The sequence below is a fragment of the Gorilla gorilla genome, chromosome 11, assembly GCF_029281585.2.
Source record: "Gorilla gorilla gorilla isolate KB3781 chromosome 11, NHGRI_mGorGor1-v2.1_pri, whole genome shotgun sequence".
In the NCBI taxonomy this organism is placed as follows: Eukaryota; Metazoa; Chordata; class Mammalia; order Primates; family Hominidae; genus Gorilla; species Gorilla gorilla.
Window position 1 is genome coordinate 23,864,973 of NC_073235.2, and position 24,554 is coordinate 23,889,526.

Here is a 24,554-nt window from a genome sequence, read left to right on the forward strand (position 1 = left end):
GGATCGATAAAATTAAAGCTTGAGAATACCCTTGGCTGACGGTGACATGTTCTGAGATAGGAAAGAACAGAGGGAGGAACGAGTTGGGTGGTGAGTGAGTCATAAGTTCAGTTTTGAGCCTGTTATATGTGAGATATATATGAGACAGAGAATGAACAGCTTAATATATGACTCTGAATTCTTTGGGGAGATTGGGACTGGGGATATAAATTTCTGAGTCATTGGTATATAGATGTTGTTTAAAGCCATGAAACTGGATATGTTTACCTAAAGACAGTATGTAGATAAAAGAAGAAATTTAAGAAAATAGGCTGAGAACCCTCTAGCATTTCCAGTGAATTGAGATGGAGAAATCAGGGTTAAGGCATCAAGAACATTATTGAATCAAGAATAATTATTAACATATAGGCATTTAAGAGAAGAGTTCCAAAATGTGTGAAGCAAAAACTGACAGAATTAAAAGGAAAAACAGACATTTCAGCAATAATAGGTATTTCAATACTACACTTTCAGTAATGTGTATAACAATTAGAGAGAAGATAAACAGAGAAATGGAAGATTTGAAAAACACTATAAACCAACTAGACGTAACAGGTATCTATAGAGCACTCCACCCAACAATAGCTGAATAAATTCTTCTTAAATGAGCATTGGAAATGCTACAGGATAGACCATATGTGAGGACATAAAATAAATCTCAATAAACTTACAAGGACTGACTTCATACAAAATATATTCTTCAGACACTCTAGAATAATATTATAAATCAATAACACAATGAAATTTTGGAAGTTTAGATATGTGTGAAAATTAAACAACACATTCCTAAATAACAAATAGAACAATAGGGAAAAAAAAAGCACATTAAAAATTGGTTATTTGAAAAGACCAAAAATTTGATAAACTTTTAGCTAGATTGACCAAAAAAATTTCAGATTACTAACATAAAACTTAAAAAGTGGATATAACTATAGACTTTATAGAAACAAAAAAGAATTACAAAGGAATAATATGAAAATTTATCACACCAGTAATCCTAATACTTTGGGAGGCTGAGGCAGGAGGATTTCTTAAAGTTAGGAGTTCAAAACCAGCCTGGTCAACATAGTGAGACCCTGCCTCTGCAACAAATTAAAAATTAGCTGGGCATGGTGACACATACCTGTAGTCCTAGCTAGTACAGTAGAGGCTGCAGTGGAAGGATTGCTTGAACCCAGGGGTTTGAGTTGAAGCAACAGTGAACCATGATTACACCACTGCACTCCAGACTGGGTGACGGAGTGACAGAGTGAAACCCTGTCTCAGAAAGAAAAAAAAAAAAGAAAAGAAAAGAAAGAAAGAAAAGAAAAAGGAAAAATTGTATGTCAACAGATTAGACAAACTAGATAAAATAGATAATTCCTGGAAATATAAAAACTATCAAAACTGACTCAAGAAAATATAGGAAATCTAAATAGACATGTAAGAAATAGTTGAATTGGTAATCAAAAAACATTTCACAAAGAAAATTCCAGGACCATATATCTTCCCTGGTGAATTCTACAGAACACTTGAAAAATACAATGAATGAAATGCTGTCCCTCACAAACTCTTCCAAAAAATAGAAGCAGAAAGAACACTTTTCAACCCATTCTATAAAGTGATTATTACCCTGTTACTAAAACAGACAAAAAACTTCCAGGAAAAGAATAGCACAGACCAGTATCCTTTATGTATATAGACGCAAAAATCCTCAACAAAATAATAGCACACTATATAAAGTAAAAGAATTATATACCATGACTGACTGAATTTTCCCCAGGAATGCATGTTTGGTTTAACATGCAAAAATCAGTCAGTGTAATACACTATGTTAACAGAATAAAGGACAAGAGCCAATTAATTAAAATTAATTAAATTAGTTAAATTAATGAAAAAGACAATAACAATTAATGGAGAAAAAGCATTGGACAAAATCCAATACCATTTTATGATACAACGTTAAACAAACTAGAAACAGAATGAAACTTTGTCATCATAATAAATAGCATCTATGAAGAAACCATAGTTTCATGCTCAATATTATGAGGCCAAAGGCTTTTCTTATAACAGGAACCCAACAAGGATGTCCACTCTTGCTACTTCAATATTGAAGTAGAGGTTCTAGCTCAGGTATTTAGGCAAGAAGAAGAAATAAAATGTATCCAGATAGAAAAAAAGAAGTAAAACTATCTCTATTTGCAAACGATATGATCTTGCACATAGAAAATCCTAAGGAAACAACAATGCTAACCAAGAAAATCCCATTAGATGTAATAAATGCGTTCAGAAATATTGCAGGATCCTGAACAAATGTACAAAATTAATTGTATCTCTATATACTAGGAATGAATAATATAAAAATAAAATAATTTCACTAAAAGAATCATTAAAAATAATTAAATACATAGAGACAAACATCGGAAGAAGTAAATGGCTTACACACTGATTAAAGAAATTATTGTTGACAGAAATTAAGAAGTTTCTAAAGAAATGAAAAAACATTCCATGTTCATAGATTGAAATATTTACTTAAGATGGAATACTCTCCAAATTCTTCTACAGATCTAATGCAATACCATTCAAGATACCAGCTGGCTTTTTTTTCTTTAGAAATTAGCACACTGATCCACAAATTTATGTGGCAACACAAGGAATACAGAATATCAAAAGTTTTGTCAAAGAACAAGTTAGAGGATCACATTTCTGATTTCAAACCTTGCTGCAGAGCTACAGTAATCACGAATGTGATGTACTGGCATAAATATAGTCATGTGGATCGATGAAATCACATGAGAGTCCAAAAATAAACTCTCTTATTTATAGTCAGTTGATTTTTGTCAAGACTGCACAAATAATTTGATGGGAAAAATAGTCTTTCCAAGAAATGATGCTGAGATATTAAAATATCATTGGGCTTCTGCCTCTCACTGTATAAAAAATTAACTCAAAATGGATGAAAAAACCCCTAAATATAGGAGCTAGTACTATAAAACTCATAGTTATGACACCAAAAGCAAAGTCAACAAAAGAAAAATGAAAAATTGGGCTTTGTCACCAAAATTAAACTTTTGGTGCATTGAAGGATACTATCATAAGTGAAAAGACAACCCACTGAATAGGAGAAAACATTTGTAAGTCATACACCTGATCAGATCCTAGTATCCAGAATTTGTATAGAACTCTTACAACTTGTGGTAGACAGAATAATGGTCCCTAAAGATTTCCAAGTCCTAATCCCTGCAGCCTGTGAATATGTTACATCAGATGGCAGATGGTACTTTGGAAGTGATTAAGATAAGGACCTTCAGATGGGGAGATTATCTTGAATTATCTGGCTGGACCCAATGTAATCACTAAGGTTATTATAAGAGAGAGGCAGGAAGATCAGAGCTGGAGAAGAAGATGTGACAATGGAAGCAGAGGTTAGAGTCATGCAATCATGGACCAGAAGATGTGGGCAGCTTCAGGAAGCAGAAAATGGCTTGGAATGGATTCTCCATTTGAGTATCCAAAACCTCTTCAAGTGTCCAAAACTCTAGAAGGAATGCTGCTCTGTTGGCACTTTGAATTGAGCCTAGTAAGATCCATGTTTAGTTTTTGATCTTTAGAACTATAAGATAATAAATTGGTGTTCGTTTAATCCACTATGTTTAATCTGTCATAGCAACAATAGAAAACTCATATAGATTTTGGTGCCTGCAAATGTGGTGCTTCGGTAAGAAACCTAGAAGTGGTTTATAGAACTGGGCAGTGGGCAGAGGCTAGAAAAATTTGAGGATCATGGTAGAAAAAGCCTAGATTTTCCTGAATAGATTGTTAGTAGAAATATAGATGCTAAAGGCTCTGCTGGTGGAGGGCTCAGAGGGAAGCGAGGAGCAAGGTAGAGTAAGTCTATATAGTCTTACGGAATACCTGAATCACCATAGACAAAGTGTTGGTAGAAATATGAATGCTGAAAGTGTTGTTGGTGAAGTCTCCAAAGGAAATGAGAAACATGTTATTGGGAACTAGAAGAAAGGGAATCTTTGTTATATAGTGACAGAAAACTTACTAGAATTTTATCTTGCAGTTATATAAGAAGCAGAGCTGGTAAATGATAAAGCTCCTTTTGTATTTAGCTGGGGAGATTTCTTTAAGCAAAGTGTTGAAGAGGTCACCTTGTTTCTTCTTCCGTTTGTATGAGAAAACAGATTGCAAGACACTAAAATTAGGTGATTCATTGTCAGGACCGAGTGCCTTGGAGAGAAAGCCAAGAACACAGTGGTTATTTCGCTAGTACCTAGGAAGGATTAAGAGATCAGAATATATGGCCGGGCGCGGTGGCTCACACCTGTAATCACAGAACTTTGGGAGGCCGAGGCGGGTAGATCACGAGGTCAGGAGATCAAGACCATCCTGGCTAACATGTGAAACCCCATCTCTACTAAAAACACAGAAAAATTAGCCAGGCATCGTGGCAGGCGCCTGTAGTCCCAGCTACTTGGGAGGCTGAGGCAGGAGAATGGCATGAACTCAGGAGGCGGAGCTTGCAGTGAGCCGAGATCATGCCACTGCACTCCAGCCTGGGTGACAGAGCGAGAATCCGTCTCAAAAAAAAATGAGATCAGAGTATTCAAATAACACAGAGAGCTGACTGAAGAGGTTGGGTGTGTGACTCATATATCTAAGCAGAACCAGGGAAAGAGATGGAATTACTCAGGAAAGATCTCTGGAGGAGCCTATGGTCTAAGGGAGTGAATCTCCAGACATATGCAGGAGATCCACAGGGTTCTTGAGAATGTTTTATCAGCAGAAACACTGACAGCTTGAACAACAACAACAAAAAAAACCCAAAAAACAAAAAACAAACAAACAAACAAAAAAAACAGAAAAGATGAAATAAAAGACTTCAGAAATTCTCTAGGCAGTAAACAGGCTAATAAACAACCTACCTGGAAACTTGTGCTATTCCTCCCTGGAAAGGCAAGGCAGCCTCAAAGAGGGAAGTAGCCAGCCCAAAGGGACAACAGTGGCATGTTCTCAAGCATTGGAAATAGAGTGTATAGGATTTTCTTTTGACAGTTACAATGTAATATGAGTATAAATAATAAGAACAGCAACGGCAGCAAGAGGTGTCATTTACTGAGTGCACTCTAGACACCATTCTATGTGTGTTTTATATATTAAAAGTAATGGCAAGGACTATAATTATTTTTGCACCAACCTAGTATTATCTCATTTGATCATTTTACCAATCCTGTGAAGTAAGTAGTCACACGCCCATTTTCAAACATGTGCAAATTATGGTTTGGAGAGACCAAGAAACTTGCCCATGGCCACAGAGCAGGGGTAAAGCAGGCTACTTTCAAAGCCCGGATTGGGTGCCACTATGCTGTGTTCCCTCTTCATTCTATAATGGATTAGAGTGACATATTAAAAGTCGCCACAAAAGTACTAACTCTCAGTCTGAAGAGGGATTTGTCGGGAAACTGATTTATGGCATTAGTATATGAGAAGAAGAACAAAAAACTAACTAAAATGGATGTCAGTAATTCCTCCTATAAGCACCCAAGTACAGAAGACATCTTAACAAAGAATTTTGAATATTTAGATCTCTGCCCTTGTTAACCTTATACTGAGATGTGAATACTTCGAGTTACCTCAGCTCTTGGATAATCTGCAACCCAATGTATCCAAATATTATATGCAAAATATCAAATTAATTGCTCACCAAAAAGCTACAATTTTAACATCCTTCTTGTAGGTTAGCTCCAAATAGAAAATGTGGAGAAAACATATACCTAAGAAATGTGGCCTACAGGAAAGTTATATTTCTCATTCAAGTCACTAAAAAGGACATTCCTGGGGTTCCATAATTAGGTGATGTAATGTGGTGGTTAAAGCGTAGGTTTCAGAGGACAGACTTAACTTTGAATTATGGCTCCATTACTAATTAGCTGTGTAACTATGGGCAACCTGTCTTGTAGGATAATAGTGAGGACAAAATGTGATGTACCTAGCACAGTATCTCATGCAGATTAACCATTCAGTGTAGTTTAGCTATTGTTATTATGATTATGTCATCTCTCAGAAATAATAAATCAGATTCCTGAGCCTGTAAGATGTGAGAGAAGACCTGGAATTCCAGAAAAATTATTCCAGGAGTGTCCCACTCTGCCCAAATCCCATGGGATTTCATAAAACAGAATAATTTCAGAAAATAAAAGGGAGGAGGTGGAGACCAAAAAAAAGATTGCTAACATTTTATATTATCAAGTAAGACTGTTAAAATTCAATCAAACAAAACAAAGCAAGCCACAAATGAAACAAATAAGCCTGCTGTCACCTAACCTAGCCATTGTTTCTAAGCAAAAGGGCATTTCAACATCAAAATGTCACAAAGAAATAATCTTAGAATGAAGAATGGTACTTTGAATAAATTTAAATTAAGTGATGAAAACGTCACTTAATTTATTCCATTTCCTGTTTAATAGAGGTCAGTGAAAACGTTATCTCTTTTGGTGCCAGTATGTGGACAAACATTTAGAAAAGATTGGTGGAGTCCACTTTGCCAAGTCTGCTGTCATCCAACTAGTTGATATTGCTGGTAGACACTCTACATTGCTTCTCTATTTCTATGCAAGGTCACACTACAATTAATAGAGTGCTCTGTTTTTCTATAATCAGTTTTGTGGACAAATATCATGCATATAATCTGACCATGTCAGACTGCAGAGAGTTACTGCTGGTACTGACCATGTCAGACTGCAGAGAGTTACTGCTGATACTGAGATTGAATAGAAGATCACATGAAAATTTTAATTTTCTCCTTGTAAATTTCTAACACTTGTCAAGCATATATTGTTATGTTCCAGATGCTGTTTCAAGGTTTTATGTAAATATATTCTTTTACCAAAGCTCCACAGCATTCTCTTTAGTAGGTGAAATTATTATTCTCATTTACAGAAAAGGTGTAGGTGTTCAGTGTCACAATCTAGTAAATAGTGAGCTCTTACTCCATCACCCAACTCAACTCATCATCTCTTCATCTGCAGAGCTTGTCATCTTGTGAGGGAGTTGATCACATAAACAGATTTTTAACAATGTAACATTAAGACTGAGGCAAGCATAAATGACTTAGGAATATATAGAATTAATTATTGGACCATCCTGAGGTCCAGGCTGCTTCTCCCTCCTCCTCTTCCTCCTCCTCCTCCCCCTCCTCCTCTTCCTCCCATCCTCCTCCTCTTCCTCCTCCTCCCCCTCCTCCGCTTCCTGTCTTCTCCTCTTCCTCCCTTTCCTCCTCCCTTCCTCCTCCTCTTCCTCCTCCTCCCCCTCCTCCTCTTCCTGTCTTCTCCTCTTCCTCTTCCTCCCCTTCCTCCTCCCTTCCTCCTCCTCTTCCTCCTCCTCCCCATCCTCTTCCTCCTCCTCCTTCTCCTCCTCCTCCTTCTTTTTCTCCTTCTTCTTCTTCCTCTTCCTCTTCCTCTTCTTCTTCCTCTTCTTCTTCTTCTTCCTCCTCCTCTTCCTCCTCCTCCTCCTCTTCTTCTTCTTCTTCTTTTTCTTTCTTCTTTCTTCTTTCTTCTTCCTCTTGAAGGAGTTTTTCTTTTGTATAACGTTAATATTTGCCTGGGTGCAGTGGCTCACAACTGTAATCCCAGCACTTTAGGAGGCCGAGGCGGGCTGATCAAGGTCAAGAGATCGGGACCATCCTGGCCAACATGGTGAAACCCCATCTCTACTAAAAATACAAAATTTAGTTGGGTGTGGTGGTGCATGCCTGTAGTCCCAGCTATTCGGGAGGCTAAGGCAGGAGAATCACTTGAACTCGGGAAGTGGAGTTTGCAGTGAGCCGAGATCGCACCACTGCATTCCAGTCTGGCAACAGAGTGAGACTCCGTCTCAAAAACAAAACAAAACAAAACAAAAACCAAAAAACATTAATATTTATAGGTTAGTCTACTATGATAATGGAATTTGAGGGGCAGAAAACTTTCTTGCTATGCTCCTTTCACTATTTATTGCAAAGGAATATCTGTAAGCAAGAGGGTGGCTTTATATGGCTGTTGACATCATAGCTTTTCTTTGCTTTTCTGTTTGGTTAATTAAGTCAAGCTTTTAACAAATCTAAACCCTGGATCTAAACATGCCTATACATAGAAAAGATAAATAATGCATGCTTCATTGTATCTGAAGCATTTATATCTACAATTTTTTTTTGTATTTTTTTTTATTATACTTTAAGTTTTAGGGTACATGTGCACATTGTGCAGGTTAGTTACATATGTATACATGTGCCATTCTGGTGCGCTGCACCCACTAACTCGTCATCTAGCATTAGGTATATCTCCCAGTGCTATCCGTCCCCCCTCCCCCAACCCCACAACAGTCCCCAGAGTGTGATATTCCCCTTCCTGTGTCCATGTGATCTCATTGTTCAATTCCCACCTATGAGTGAGAATATGCGGTGTGTGGTTTTTTGTTCTTGTGATAGTTTACTGAGAATGATGATTTCCAATTTCATCCATGTCCCTACAAAGGACATGAACTCATCATTTTTTATGGCTGCATAGTATTCCATGGTGTATATGTGCCACATTTTCTTAATCCAGTCTATCATTGTTGAACAGGCAACCTACAACATGGGAGAAAATTTTCGCAACCTACTCATCTGACAAAGGGCTGATATCCAGAATCTACAATGAACTCAAACAAATTTACAAGAAAAAAACAAACAACCCCATCAAAAAGTGGGCGAAGGACATGAACAGACACTTCTCAAAAGAAGACATTTATGCAGCCAAAAAACACATGAAAAAATGCTCATCATCACTGGCCATCAGAGAAATGCAAATCAAAACCACTATGAGATATCATCTCACACCAGTTAGAATGGCAATCATTATATCTACAATTTTTAAGGTTGGGCATGGAACTTTATGGAACTTCTTGGAGTACATTTATTTCCTACTTGGAATATTAAAAAATGAGACAATACCACCAGGAAAGAACACAAAGGGCCCAGCACAAAGGGCTGGAGTCTCTCCCGATACTGAACTCTACTTCTTCCCATAGCATGCTGAGGGAGGGATTCCCACTGTTGGAGTGGGAAGCATTTTAGTAACATGGTTCTCGTGAAGGTATGTTAATACTGAAAGATATATTAAGCCTACTGTCTGTGAAATCAGTCTTGGTTGGGACTATTATTCTACTCCTATGGCACATGGAGGCCATGTGATCAATAATACTTCTTAAAATCCTGCTGTTTTAATTCAATGAGTTTAGTGCCTAGAGATCGCAACTATAAGAGAGCAAGGGAAATGATGCAAGAGAGCAAAAGAGAGCTAATTTATGCATGGCCTTGCAGGCTTTGTTAAGAAGCACGCAAATGGTTGGAAATCATTGGTGAATTTTAAGCAATGAATCTCAAATGGTCAGATGGAAATGTGGAATATTCACGTGGCAGTGTGGAAGGTGAATTAAGAGGTCAAAGATTGGAGGAGAAGCTATTGTAATTATTAGATAGTAGGAACTTGGGCTATAAAGTCAGATAGGCCAACGTTCAAACCCCAGGTCTACTACCTAATAGCTGCTTTGAAACCTGAAAAGCAGCTTCAATCTTTCTAAGCCTCTGCTTCTTACCTATATGGAGGAAGATAGGGTAAATGGGCAGGGTTATTTGAGATGTAAGAGATTATTTGAATAGAGTGTTCTACAGAGCACCTGCCATATTAAATAAATAGCATTATTATGTCATGCAATTTTTAGGTGTCCATCATATTTTTCCATTCATATGCAATGCTAATATCAGAAAATTCTTGGAAAGCTAATGACATTTTTTTCTTTGTGCAACTCAGTATAAAACCTAGAATGAAAACTTCACCATGAAAAGCACTTGCTGCTTAAAATTAACCCTGATGAACATACACATGATTGACAGAACATCTTAACCTGAAACTGAGGAGTATAAGTCTCTGATGGGAGAGAAAGAAGGGATGAACAAATTGCACAACAAGAGGCTGGTCGGTGGTGAGCATGTTGAGAGCAGAGGCAAATACTGCACAAAAGGCTGGACCTACTAGTTAGATTCATCTGCAGTCTGGCTCAAGCTAAAAATCCTAGTTCTTACTCCTCATAAGCTTTTCTGAGTTTTCGATATTATTTCCTCATAAAATAGCACTTTGTATCAAAATGGAATTCCTTGAGTGCAATTCAAGACTGGGTCTGTGCTATTACCAAGTGATCCTCTGGCTCCATTTTTTGCCTCTACAAGTAGTTTCCAAAGTAGAATCTGTAGTCTTGCAGGTGGTTCGAAGTGGCTTTTTGGAACCAGTAATACTCTTGCAGTAGGTTGTATTTATTCAGTGGTGAAGCAATGAGGTCATTGTCATCCTCTAGAATAATGGGTTTATTTAACGGCGTCAGATGTCTACATTCGAACAGAAACACTGCTGCTCCAATCAGCAGTGAATTTAATTGGATACTTTTTGGTTAAAACTCTGGAAGAACAACTTTGGGACACAGAATGAAGCCATGCATAAGTTGGACTGAACTGATGAGGTGTAGAGTCCTTTGAACTTTTTGTGATCAAAACTAAAATTAATTTTTCACTATAGTTTTAGGATGGGAAGCTCTGTTTCCTAAGCCATCAATTTCTTTTTACATTTTTCCAAAGTAAGTTGGGTAAGGAAAGGTTTCCGTGACAGCCACTTACAGATAGTAGATAGAATGGAGATAAATATATATGTATATATTTACAGGTTAAAACTGGTCTCTCCTCACATTAGGTCTTTAATGAAATGTTTCTTCTATAATTTATAATTATTTGAAAACAAAAAGATTATTATTTGAACAAACAGCCAAATGAAAATGATCCAGTAATTCAAATACAATCTATTTCTCCACATCAGCAGAATAGTTCTAACACATGACAGGATGAATTAAGGAACGGTTTATTATCAAAAGGATAAATAAATGGGGATGGATAGAATAAGCTAAATTATTTCTCTTAAAGCATATGCGTTATGCATAGATAACATTGGCAGCAGCCTCATTCACAGTGAGATGTAAAAGGCTCTGAAAGATTCTTCTGGCTTCAGGTTCTGCACCTTATGTTCCATAATGCCACAGCTTCTTTAACTGATCCCTCTTTTGGGAGGGGCTTTCTGATGTGGATCATCCTTTCTTCTACTGTCTATGTAGAGATTAGCACTTTGTTGATAGAGACCCAGGTGTACAGTATGTTTCTCCATGTCTCACCTCGACTGCTCACGGTTGGCCCAGAGGTGTGCAGAAGCAGCCTACCAGAGATATATGACTAGTGAGACCCAGCTCGTGTAGCTAAGCTGGGTCAGTCAGATTTTCCTGGTGCTCTGAATTGAGAAATACTGAGACATCACGGCCATGTGCAGGAAGTCAGAAAGTTCCTTTCGGGCCCTGGCCAGCAAATTCTGACATGTAAGCTGAGAAAGGAGACAAGATATTGGCTACAGGGTGAGGAAATGGAGAAAGATGGAGGAAAGGAGCAACCATGCAGAGAGAAACTGAAGCTTGGAAAGGGGAGAGAGAGACCCAGAGGAGATGGACAGCTCAACACTCCAGTTCTTGCCTGGCTCTTGTCCAGCAGCCTGCCCCTACATCCTTAGAATAGTAGCACTTTCTCTCCAGTAGCTTAATATACTATAGATCTTGGATTTTCACAACCTAAAAGCTAACCAAAAACAAATATTAAAAATGTTTCCATTGGGAAATGTGTTTAAGAAACATTGACATGATATTTTGTAAGTGCCTGTTGGTTAGAACCAAGTTAATGAAACTGATGAACTGGCCGCACAATGGGCTGAAGTGAACATGGCAGGAACTGAAAAGGTCTGGTGGGAAGGGGAGGTTCGGGAAGCTCTAATATCCTGCACTGGTTATTCCTGAGTGAACTGTGGGCTGGGAGTCTAAGGAGATGAGAGAGAAACAGTGCAAGTAACACATTTTTTTCTCCCTCAGTTAGATGACTTTCACTCAGTTGTGGTTCAGTGTTATGCCCTAAACTTCCATTGAGGCATCAGAATAAACTGCTTTCTGGGGCTCACACTTGCTTTTCATACTGAGCTGTGGTTAGTGTTGCCATCTACAACACTGCTTGTGTTCCTTTTAAGTTTTATGTAGGACATTTCTTCCAAAGCTGAGTGCTAGGTAAAATTTTGCTTCCTCTTAAGAACTGTCGTGATTTGTCTTCATGAACATTGAAAAAAACCACTGAAGAAATTCTGTTACCATTTTCATTTTATTTTCTTATTGTATCTTTAACATTGCTATTAACTATATTCACCGTGTTGTACAATACCGTTTTTATTTTGGTTGTCAGGAAGCTCAGAGGTAAAGTCCTAGAGGAGCTTCTGGCCCGTATATCTTTATCCTCTTTCTTTTCTTCCAGGCACAGCCTCTTGGGTTTAATTCCATGTTCACTAGATTTGACATTGACACGTTAATGTTGTAATTCATATTTTAATATTTTATTGCATGCATTTCTTTAAGCCATATCAGACTGAAACTCAGGTTGTTCCCCCAGTGTCTTTATTGACTCTGTTCCTGTTCCTTCTGCCTGGAAATTCTTTACCAACCGTCACTTCCACCCACCACAAGAATCCTCACATTTCCTCCACAGGCACCACCTCCTGAAATCCCTGCTGTTGACCTCGGACCATGGGCCCTGCCCTTTGTTTGGCCTGTGCTCACCAGACAAAGCTGCCCTGCATTTGCTGTTATCTCGCTGTCCCTCTCTCTACACTGCCAGCCCCTGAGGGCAGAAACTACTCTTCCTGGTGAAGCTAGTGCCCCACATGTGTTCAGAGAATAAATGGATGAAGCACTTGCTGCTTATAAAGAATTATAATTGATCACGATGCAGTGCTCACTAGGTGTCAAGGAGGTATTTACGTATTTTTTTTTTTTACATATTAACTTATGTAATTGCACCTCTTCCCCTTAAACAGGTAGTGAGGACTATTGTTTCCTCCTTTGACAAATGAGAAGACAGTGGCCAGAGAGGTTAAGGGACTTGCTCCAGCTCACATACCTAGTGGCAGAGGAAGTATTGGAATGTGGTGGTCTACCACCTGAACCTCACACTGATGTGCTTTGCTGTGCTGCCCCTCTGTGTCTTCACATACAAAGCCTAAATTCATCTTTTGATGTGAATGTTTTAGTCAATATACCCTTTTATTTTTTTCGCACCATGCTGTACATATATAGGCATTCATATGGCCCAGATCTGAAGCCTTCCTTCACTCCTTTGACTCTCCTTCCATCCTGCAGCTGAGTTACTAGATGCAAAGGAAATACAACCTCGTTCAGTTCCTAGCACGTATTAGACAACTGATAAATGAAAACTGTTATCTTTGTTATTATTGTTATTACTACCAGTTATCTTCTTGCTAAACTGCCATTTTCTTTAGGGCAAGGATTTTTGTCTCATTCATCTCAAATATAATTGGTGCTTGTAAATGTTAATTTGGATTGAACTGCTCATGGCAGATTAGCAGATGGCAAGCTTGCACATCTGAGACCAGAGACAGGGTAGTTCTGTTCTTTCATCCAATCAAAAAACATTTATTGAGCACCTATGTAGCAGTTACTACTCTAGACCATGAGGGATCCAACCATGAGGACACAGATGATGATCCCTGTTCCACGGGGTTTGTGTTCTGGTAGAAGGAGGCCGAGAATCAAAAGCATAAAAAGCTGAAATATATAATATGTGAGATGTGCTGTAGAGAGAACTAAGCAGACCATGAGAAGAGGGAGCACTGGAGTCATTCCAATTTTAGAGGTGGTAATGGAAGAACTTGCTGAGAAGGCGATACTTGAGTAAGATGTAGGGGAGCTGAGAGAAGGAGCAACATGGCGGAATGGAAATTAGCCAGGGAAAGTGGTCCAGCAGAGGAAATAGCAAGTGCAAAGGCTCTGTCTTAGTCCTCTTGGGCTGTCATAACAAAGCTACCATAGACTGAATGGTTTAAACGACAGAAATCGATTTCTCTTCCAGAGGCTGGGAAGTCCAGAATCAAGGCACTGGCACATGGAGTGTCTGTGAAGGGCTGCTTTCTGTTGCATAGACGGAGCCTTTATGCTGTGTCTCACATGGTGGAAGTGGCAAGACAGCTCTCTGGGGCCTCTCTTATAAGGGTTATTACTCCATTCATGAAGGTGGAGCCCTCAAGACCTAATCACCCCCTAAAGGCTTCACCTTCAGATACTGTCACAATGGTGATTAGATTTCAATATGTAAATTTTGTGGGAGGGTGGGCACAAACATTCAGATTGTAGCAGGCTCTGAGGGAGGAGTAGGATGCACAGGCTTTGGGAGCAGCAAGCCAGCCAGTGTAGGCCAGTGGAGGGTTTGTAGTGGGAGTTACACAAATCAGGGCAGTGGGGAATTGCAGATTGTGTAGAACCTCGCAGGCCATTGTAATGGTTTTAGTTTTCCCTTGAAATAACACAGGAAGCTACAGAAGGGGTGTAAAAGGGGATGTGAGATGATATAACCTATTTTGATAGCAGTGTTAAGAATAACCGAAAAGATAGGATGGTAGGCAGAATATAGATCACAAAGGCAGAAGGAGAAAGAAGAAGGTGTTTCCATAATCTTTGACAATGATGGTGCTGGCTCGTTCCAGGTTGGTGGCAGTGGAAGTCATGAGAAGTCTTCCACTGTGCATATATTTTGATGGCAACATTGGCATGATGGGAGATTTGATGTGGAGTGGGAGAGTAAGAGAAGAATCACAGATGACTGGGTCTGAGTGATGCAAACGATGGAGTTGCCAAAACTGAGATGCAGAAGGCTGGAAAGAACTCTATTTGGGACATGCTAGATTTAAGATGTTTATTAGATATCTGTGTGGGGATGTTAAGCAGATAACTGGAGACTTGAGTTCAGGGGAAAGGACTAGAAAGGAGAGTCACCATTTGGGAGACACAAGCCTATAGATAGATTTTAATGCTGTGAGACTGATGGCACCATGAAGAAGGTGAGTATATTGAAAAAAGAAAAGATGTCCAAGACTGAGTCAAAGAGATGAGGTAGAACCAGCAAAGAAGATATAGAAGTAACAGCTAAGGTGGGTAGGGGGAGAATCCAGAGAGGGCGACATCCCAGAAGTCAAATAACAGGAGATTATCAAAGAGCAGGGATTGATCAACCATGTCAAAGGTGCATTGAGGACAAAGAATCTTGACAGTTACATCTATTACAGCACATGTGACTCAGTGTTGACATTAGAGGGTACACTTTCTTCTTCAAGCAGTAGAAGGTCAAGGGAGTTGGGCAGAGCTGCTATCTGTAAAGAAAGGGAATGGCTACCAGGAAATAAGGGGTCAACACCAAGTCTGGAAGGGCCACAAGATCAAGCTGGAAGCCGCTACTCCCAGATTTTGGAGTGGGTGGAAACAGAATCTTAGTTAAAACAGGTTTACAAACAACCAAGAATTTCCTGAGAAATTATTTTGAGTACAATGTGGTGTTTCTAGTTGATCTTTGTAGGAGATGAATGTGTGGCGTTTGCATGTTTCAGCCAGCTCATGATATGGGTAAAAGAATGAACACAGTCTCCATTTGGAATGTACAAGTAAATGTAAAATAATAATAAAATATAATTGTGGACATTTGATCCAAATGTAGGTGGAAAACATTTTTAAGAGAAAAAAAATGATCAGAATAACTACATTACTGCATTTTTAAAATGTCTTGGGGTTGCTGTCATTTTATCCTTTTTAAAACATCCTTTTAGAGTCTACCAATACCCTATTTTTACAGAAAGTTGATTTTATTTTTGGACTGCACATTAATTTCATTTCCCAGCATAATGAAATTCCACTGAACAATTTCACTAGCCCTGAAAAGTGATTTGGTCATTTTGAGTCAGAAAATTGGCATTAGGCAGAAATACAAGATCTCCCATTACTTTGTCTTAAAAAATAAAAAAGCTAAAAAGAGTTTTCTGTTTTTACCGCATCTAGTGATCATTTGGGTGAAAAAAAGTGTCTGTTCCATCCCTTGCAGTGCCAAATTTCAGCGCCTTTCCTTCACTGCACAGCTTGTTAAACGTGAACAAGCACTTTGGATTTCATGGCAGCATTAAAATTCTTACTTAAATTGCCTTGGAACTTGGTGACCCCTTAATTAATCCAGTCACTGCTCGACACTTTGTGTAATATTGTTTATAGAACTGATAGAAAAAACACATCTGTGCTGCAAGGGCTGCAAATATAGTGAAACAGCAGACGTAGACAAATGTTTAAATGTAGCCATGTGAAATGTCCCAACAATACACACAGAATATAGTTGCTGTTATTATTATGATTAATGTTGCTATTTTAAAGATCTTGCAAAGAAGGACTGTGTAAAAAGATTTAAATACCAGGCTGGCCTTGGGTTTTGTTCTCTGATGGAGTTGCTGAAGGAACTTGAGCATGAAAACGACATGTTCCTTCCACTCTGGTGGGTCTCTGGAGTACATACGAGAGGAAGCTGAGACTGCTGACAAAGAACTGAGCTAACAGGTTACTAAAATTGTCCAGATTAAAACAATAGAGCTAGACCTACACTAGAAGAGACAAGGGCAATGGCTATGAGGTGGCAGATGTTAATGGGATATTTCACATTCTGCTGTGTCTTTGGTTCTAGAAAATATAAGAATGACCCAATTCTCTCTTCTCCAGAGTTTTCAATTCTAACATTTGTTTCCTAACTTCACTTTGGTTAGGTGCTCCAATGTGTTCTGTTTCCTTGAGTTTGCTAAATTGGTGCTACTTCTTTCTAAAGAGCAGAGCTTAGCAGCTAAAGCAACTGGTTATTTCTTTATGCAATTCGGTAATCTAAAAGTTATCTTTGGGCAATCTTAACTCATTGTATAAATCCATTATTCTTTTATTGAATCCTAGAAATGAGAAGAGACATCAAATGTTTTCCTATGTGCCAACTATGTGTGCCTTACTTACTTCATCTGGTTCACTTTATGGTAAAACGGAGAGGTTACAATTTATATTTTGGAAATAAATCTAGCATAATTGACTATGGCAGAATGTGATGTACAATAATTCCTGGTATTCTATTGGCTTGTGGATTAAAAGTAGAGATTGAAAATAACCCTTCAAAACTCTTAGCCCAAGAGCATTGCCTGCTGATATATCTTAGGCATAAATCTTTAAGTAGAAATTACATTTAAAACAATCAAATATTAAAAAAGACTATTATGACTATTTATGACTCTTATATTAATCTTGAGAATTCCAAAGGAGATTCCAGTCATAATAGCCTTGCTTCCTGTGCCAATTTTTGCTTAACATGAAAATAGGCAACAGAGGCCATTGTTCCTCTGTAAGTGCTATTAGCACATGGACAAATGCTCTCATTTTTACATCTTCTGCCCCCTTCTAGCGCCTGGCCCTTAAGATGCAGCCAATAAATTGTGTTGAAACTGTATATTCTCAATAGCAGTCTAATTTGGCATGTTAATATGATATAGGAAAAAAGCCTTTAATGATAATTTACATAAAAACTACACCATTCATTTATGTACAAAAAGTCCCACATGTACCCATTTATCATTTTCTGAGTTTCTACTGTGTATAGCAGGCAGTAATTATGGCTGAGATCTTCTGAAATGATTATAGCACTGCTCTCATCCTTCAGTTCACTGTCTGATGGAGGTGACAACCCTATAAATTATTACAAAACTGTATGAAGTGTTGTCATAGAGATGGGCAAAGACTTATCATGGTATGCCTGGAGGAGGCCTTGTCAAGCTTGTTTTGATCTGGAAACACACAATCATATATAGATAGATGCTAGATGCTAGATAGATAGATAGATAGATATTTTAGAGTCGGAGGCAGTCTCAGAAGTTGTGATACAAACTTTTAGTCTCTCTACCTAGAAAAGTTAAATAAAACTGTCTTTCAAATGAATCACAGTAAATAGCATAATAAAGACACTCCATCATTCACTAGTATAAATAAATAATTTTCCTTTAATAAATAATTACGTAACATCTACTATAGGCCAGATACTTCTTAAGAATTCAAATATTATTATCTGAATTTAATATATTGAATATCTATTTACATACCCTAGTGTCTTCTGTTCTAACTTCCTGACAGTTATAAATTCTAGCTTTCAACTCTTAATTTCCCTCTCCTTCCCAAAATAATATTTTCTGTATTATTGGTTTCAACTTTGTATGGGAATAGAACTGACCGGAATTCAAAAAAGTGTGAATTTAGGAACAGGTACACTGGTGAACAGTTTATGTTCTCAAAGATTTTCCAGCCAAGAAATTTTTTTTAAAGCATAAAATGATGGCTGAACATTGAAGACCATGAAGACTCTAGATATTCAGAAACAACCTCCAGGTTCAATAGAGAGGATAGATCCTGGGCAATAGGTTCTTCTCAGTAAGAGAAGAAGTGGTTATTTAAGGAAGTAAAATGAAAGAGACCAATGAACTTTTGCAATAGTTAGCTATGAAGAGTACAGAATTGATTTCAAAAACATTTTTTTTCCTTTTCACACTTTTCCCATCCTCCTTGCTGACTACTAGACATGAAAAATAAATTCTGACTACTTTCTGCCATTTTGGGAGGTAAAAGTGAGTTAAGGTCATTAAATTGTAGCAATTACATAGCTGCATTGTTTTTGAGACTCTAGCAGGAGAAAAAAATCCACACACTGATCAGCAAAGAATATTCTTTCACATATGAGAAAGTGACTCTTCAGTGGGACTCAATCATAGAAGGACTAGAGGAAGAAAAAACTTAAAAGTCACATAAGACATATGATTTCTGGTAATGACAGAGTGGCTTGTTTGAAATAACCTGTCTATAATTTTAAAATATAGAAAATATATTTGAAAAATACAACTATTTAAAGGCTCTCAATAGCAAATATGGAGAAAAAGGAATGAGGTTGGAAAATTGGCAGCTTTAGGCCTAAAGGCACCCCAAGCCTCTACTGCCCCATACTCAGCTTGCATGCTGCTTCATCTACAGAGAGCTACTGCCTTATTGGTATGAGGTGTCAGAGGATACAGCTCAGGCTAGCAGAACAATGACCAAGTTTTGGGAGAGTACCTGGAAAAAAGGGAGCCATAGAGAGTGTGAACTCAATAATTTACTGAAAAAATCCACCCAAGAACTCTGTCTGCAAGGGGGGAGACTTTGCAGGGGGTTTTCTTAAAAAATACAGCAGCTGGAAACTAAGGAAACTGTATTATTCTGTTTTCACATTGTTATAAAGAATTACCTGAGACTGGGTTATTTATAAAGAAAAGAGGTTTAATTGACTCACAGTTCCACATGGTTGGGGAGGCTTTAGGAAACTTACAATCATGGTGGAAGGCAAAGGGAAAGCAAGGCATGTCTTACATGGTGGCAGGAGAGAGAGAGGGGGCAAGTGCCACACTTTTAAAACCATCAGATCTTGTGAGAAGTCACTCACTGTCATGAGAACAGCATGGAGGAAACTGCCCCTATGATCCAATCGCCTCCCATCAGGCTCTTCCCTCAACATGTGGGGGTTATAATTCTAGATGAGATTTGGGTGGGGATACAGAGCCAAACCATATCATTTCACTCCTGGCCCCTCCCAAATCTCATGTTCTTCTCACATTTTAAAATACAGTCATGTCTTCCCAACAGTCCCCCAAAGTCTTAACTCATTCTAGCATTAGCCCATTTTTCAAGTCCAAAGTCTCATCTGAAACAAGGAAAGTCCCTTCCACCTGTGAGCCTGTAAAATCAAAAGCAAGTTAGTTACTTCCAAGTTACAGTGTAGGTGCAGGCAGTGGGTAGATGCTCCCATTCCAAAGGGGAGAAATTGGCCAAAACAAAGAGGCTACAGGTCCCATGCAAGTCCAAAACACAGCAGGGCAGTCATTACATCTTAAAGCTCCAAAATAACCTCCTTTTATTAATCTCTTATATCCAGGGCATGCTGATGGAAGAGGTAGGCTCCCCAGGCCTTGGGCAGCTCAGATCTGCAGGGTACAGCCCCCATGGCTGCTCTCCTGTGGCTACTTTCACGGGCGGGCTTTGAGTGCCTTTGGCTTTTCCAGGCTTACAGTGCAAGTTGTTAGTGGATCCACCATTCTGGGATCTGGACAACGGTGGCCCTCTTCTCACAGCTCCACTAGGCAGTGTCCCGGTGGGGACTCTGTGTGGGAGCTCCAACCCCACATTTCCCCCTCTGCATTGCCCTACTAGAGGTTGTCCATGCAGGATCTGTCCCTGCAGCAAACTTCTTCTGCCTGAACATCCAGACATTTTCATACATCGTCTGAAACCCAGGAAGAGTTTCCCACACTTCACCTCTTCTGTGTACCCACAGGCCCAACACCACGTGGAAGCCACCAAGGCTTGGGGCTTGCAATATCTGAAGCAATGGCATGAGCTGTACATTGGCCTCTGTCAGCCATGGCTGGAGCTGGAGCAGCTGAGACACAGGGCACCGTGTCCCAAGGCTGCACATAGCAGTGTGGCTCTGGGGCCAGCCCATAAAACCATTTTTCTTTCCTAAGCGTCTGGGCTGGTGATGAGAGGAATTGCTATGAAGATCTCTGAAATGCCCTGGAGACATTTTCCCCATTATCTTGGCTATTAACATTCGGCTCCTTGTTATTTATGCAAATTTCTGCATCTGGCTTGAATTTCTCCCCAGAAAATGGGTTTTTGTTTTCTACCACATCGTCAGACTGCAAATTTTCCAAACTTTTATATTGTGCTTCCCTTTTAAACATAAGTTCCCATTTTGTATCATCTCTTTGTGAATACATGTGACTGTACGCTTTCATAAAAAGTGAGGTCACCTCTTGAATGCTTTGCTGCTTAGAAATTTCTTCTGCCGGATACCCTAAATCATCTCTCTCAAGTTCAAAGTTCCACAGATCTCCAGGGCAAGGGCAAAATGCCACCAGTCTATTTGCTAAAGCATAGCAAGAGTGACCTTTACTCCAGTTCCCAATAAGTTCCTCATCTCCATCTGAGACCACCTCAGCCTTGACTTTATTGTTCATGTCACTATCAGCATCTTGGTCAAAACAATTCAACAAGTCTCTAGAAAATTCTAAACATTTGACATCTTCCTGTCTTCTTCTGAGCCCTCCAAACTGTTTCAATGTCTGTCTGTTACCCAGTTCCAAAGTTGCTTCCACATTTTCAGGTATCTTTATAGCAGTGCCCCAAACTACTGGTATCAATTTTCTGTATTAGTTCATTTTCACACTTATATGAAGAACTACATGAGACTGGGTCATTTATGAAGAAAAGAGATTTAATTGACTCACAGTCCCACATGGCTGGGGAGGCCTCAGGAAACTTAAAATCATGGCAGCAGGAGAAAAGGAAGCAAGGTACGTCTTACATGGTGGCTGGAGAGAGAGAGACAGAGAGAGAGAGAGAGAAAGAGGTAGAGACAGAGAGAGAGAGAGAGAGAGAGGAAGTGCCACACTTTTAAAACCATCAAATCTCATGAGAACTCACTTACTGTCATGAGAACAGCATGGGGGAAACTGCGCCCATGATTCAATCGCCTGCCACCAGTTCCTTCCCTTGACACATGAGGATTACAATTCTAGATGAGGTTTGGGTGGCGGACACAGAGCTAAACCGTATCAAGAACTAAGGGGAGATTTCAGCTGATTTTTACCACAGGGGAACAGGAGTCTGGACTTTGAGTATAGTCAAAATGACTATCTTCTAGACCAAAAACCATTGTTTAGAGGAATATGAAATATTCCAGAGTCTTCACAAATGTATCATTTATAATGTGTAGATTCAATTTAAAAAATCGCTCAACATGCTGAGAACAAGCAAAATGTTATCCATAGAGAAGAAAAAAAAACAGTCAATATAAACTGGCCTGAGAGGACCCAGATGCTGCAATTATCAGAAAACTTTTAAAGTAGTTATTATAAGTATGTTCAAAAACTTAAGAATGTTATACATATAATGAATAAACAGATGGGTAATCTTAGCAGATGAATAGAAACTGCAGAGAAAAATACCAACTCAAATTCTAAAGATGGAAAGTGTAGTAACTGAAATAAAAATTTTACTAGAAGAATTTAACAGCAGAAGAAACAATTGAACTTCAAGGCAGGTCAAAATAAAATATCTATTGTAAAATCTGGAAAGAAATAGAAAGTGAAGAAATATGAACAGAACTGTAGAGACATGTGAGACTACCAAGCAGTAACCTATGTGTAATGAAGTCCCAGAAAGAGATGCAAAGGAAATTTTCTTTTAAATGCTTGAAAACTTTTAACTTATGTTTAGTGAGACTTACACAAGATAAATGAAAAGAAAACACCAGGAACATCACAGTGAAACTGCTGAAATACAAAGATAAAAAGGTAACCTTGAAAGCCGCTAAAGAAAACTGTCACATTACACACAAGAGTACAATGATACAAATGGTGGCTGACTTCTCATCATCAACAATGGAGGACAAAGTAAATGGAACACATCTTTGCAGTGCTAAATGACAAACACTGACTACACAGAATTCTACATTCAGCAAAACCATCTTTCCAAAACAAAGATGAAATAGACATTTTCAATATATACAACAATTATTTATCAATAAAAAAGAATAAAAAAGATATTTTAAACAAAAATAAACAGGAAATTTGTCGTTAGCATGTCTATTCTGTAAGAAAAGCTAAAGGAAGTTATCTTTTTCAGGCTGAAGAGAAACTATACCAGACGGTAATTTTAATCTATGTGAGGAAGCAAATCGCTGTAAAGATAAAATATGTAAGTAAATAGAAAAGACTTAAGATTTTTTTCTTTTCTTAATTTTCCAAAAAACCACGATTGTTTAAAGCAGCAATTATAACACCATAGCATGGAGTTCATAATGTTTATAGGCATAATGTGTCTGACAATTATAGTGCTAAGGATGATGGTGGTGAATTGAACTATATTAGGATTCTACAATTTTTACATGAGGTAGTAAATATCAAGACCAAGTGAATTATTTTATGTTTAAGATACATGCTGTAATTTCTGGTAAAACCACTAGTAATACTGCAAAGAAATTATAGTTACTAAAATATCAATAAAGAAATAAAAATGGAATACTAAAATATTCCATTATAATATAACATCTAATATGTAATATAACATAAAATAACACCTATAAATAAAAAAGAAATACACTGAAACTCCAATAAATGAATGAAATAAGAAGCACCAAGAAATAATCCAGAAAGAAAAGAAAATAGAATTGTCAGCCCAGCATGGTGGCTTATGTCTATAATCTCAACACTTTGAGAGGATGAAGCAGTAGGATCACTAGAGTCTAAGAGTTCAAGACCAGCCTGAGGAACATAATGAAACCCTGCAGAAAAAAATATCCCTGCATGGTCATGCATTTCTAGTAGTCTCAGCTACTCCAGAGGCTGAGGAAGGAGGATTGCTTTAGTCTGGGAGGTTGGGAGGTTGAGGCTGCAGTGAGCCGTGATTGCACCACTGCACTCCAGCCTAGGTGACAGAGTGAAATCCTGTCTTAAAAAAAAAGAATAAAGTAAAAAGTAAAGTAAAATAGTCAATATAAAGGGATGTAGGCAATTTTTGGAGAAAAAAATCAGAAGAGCTTTCTGAAATCATTCAAAGCTATACTGTTATTTGAAAAGACAGCCAGTAAGAAATCTCTTTGGGAGATGTTCTAAAAATTTCTAGGAAGAGTCTGAAATAAGCTTGCATTTTTTCTTGACTTATGCTGTAAATTTATCTTCAGACTTTAAATAAAGCCCACTATACTCAAGAATCTTGTGTTAATAGTGTTTGGAGAAATGTTATTATAACTACCATTATCAATATAATTTATCCTGCTATTTTTCCTGACTTTCTACTTTTACAAGTCAATGCAAGCCAGTGATCTACTCTGTGCTAAGCACTATGCTATACACTTGTGCATTTTACCTTTTAGTCTGGATTCACACCCATTTCATGGAGGGAAAAATATGGAGGCTTAGGGAGTATAAGTGACTTATCGCAAATCACACAACTAGTCAGTGGTGGATGGGCAAGTTGGTATTTGGCTCTCTGACTTTGGCGTCAACATGTGTAATCATAGAGCTATGCTGAAGGAAGAGAGATGGTACCCGCATGCAAAAAGTAAGGCTTAGAGTTAATGATAGGTAGCAGGTGTAGATGTTAATAGTTAAGAAGAACACTGCAGACTGGAAGATGTTGAAGCATTCAGGCAGCTATTGTCTGTATTACAAAATGACTTACGATTAACATGGGATAATGATAATTTAAAAAACCAAGTGAGATACAAAACTGTAGTATAAAAATGTGATTAACATACATGTATTTATTATTACTCATATAAGAATAACGCAGGAATTCAAATTTAAGAAGTGATATATCAGAATATTAAGAGTTACCTCTGTGTTTGGAAAGAGAGATCACATTGATCTCTGCTGTTCTTTATGCATTTTATTTTCAAATTTTCTATCTTGAACATGTCTTGTTTCCATACGCAGAAACATAGTTCCAAA

General features: G+C 38.1%; 1 long non-coding RNA gene across 1 annotated transcript in view; it reads left to right on the forward strand.

Moving 5' to 3' along the window:
- LOC134756633 (uncharacterized) overlaps positions 1-22,908 on the forward strand; it is a 467,322-nt gene extending 444,414 nt beyond the window's left edge. The window contains exon 4 of the long non-coding RNA XR_010129532.1: positions 22,729-22,908. This is a non-coding gene — a long non-coding RNA (uncharacterized lncRNA). The remainder of the gene's footprint in view (positions 1-22,728) is intronic.
- Positions 22,909-24,554: the final 1,646 nt, after the last annotated feature.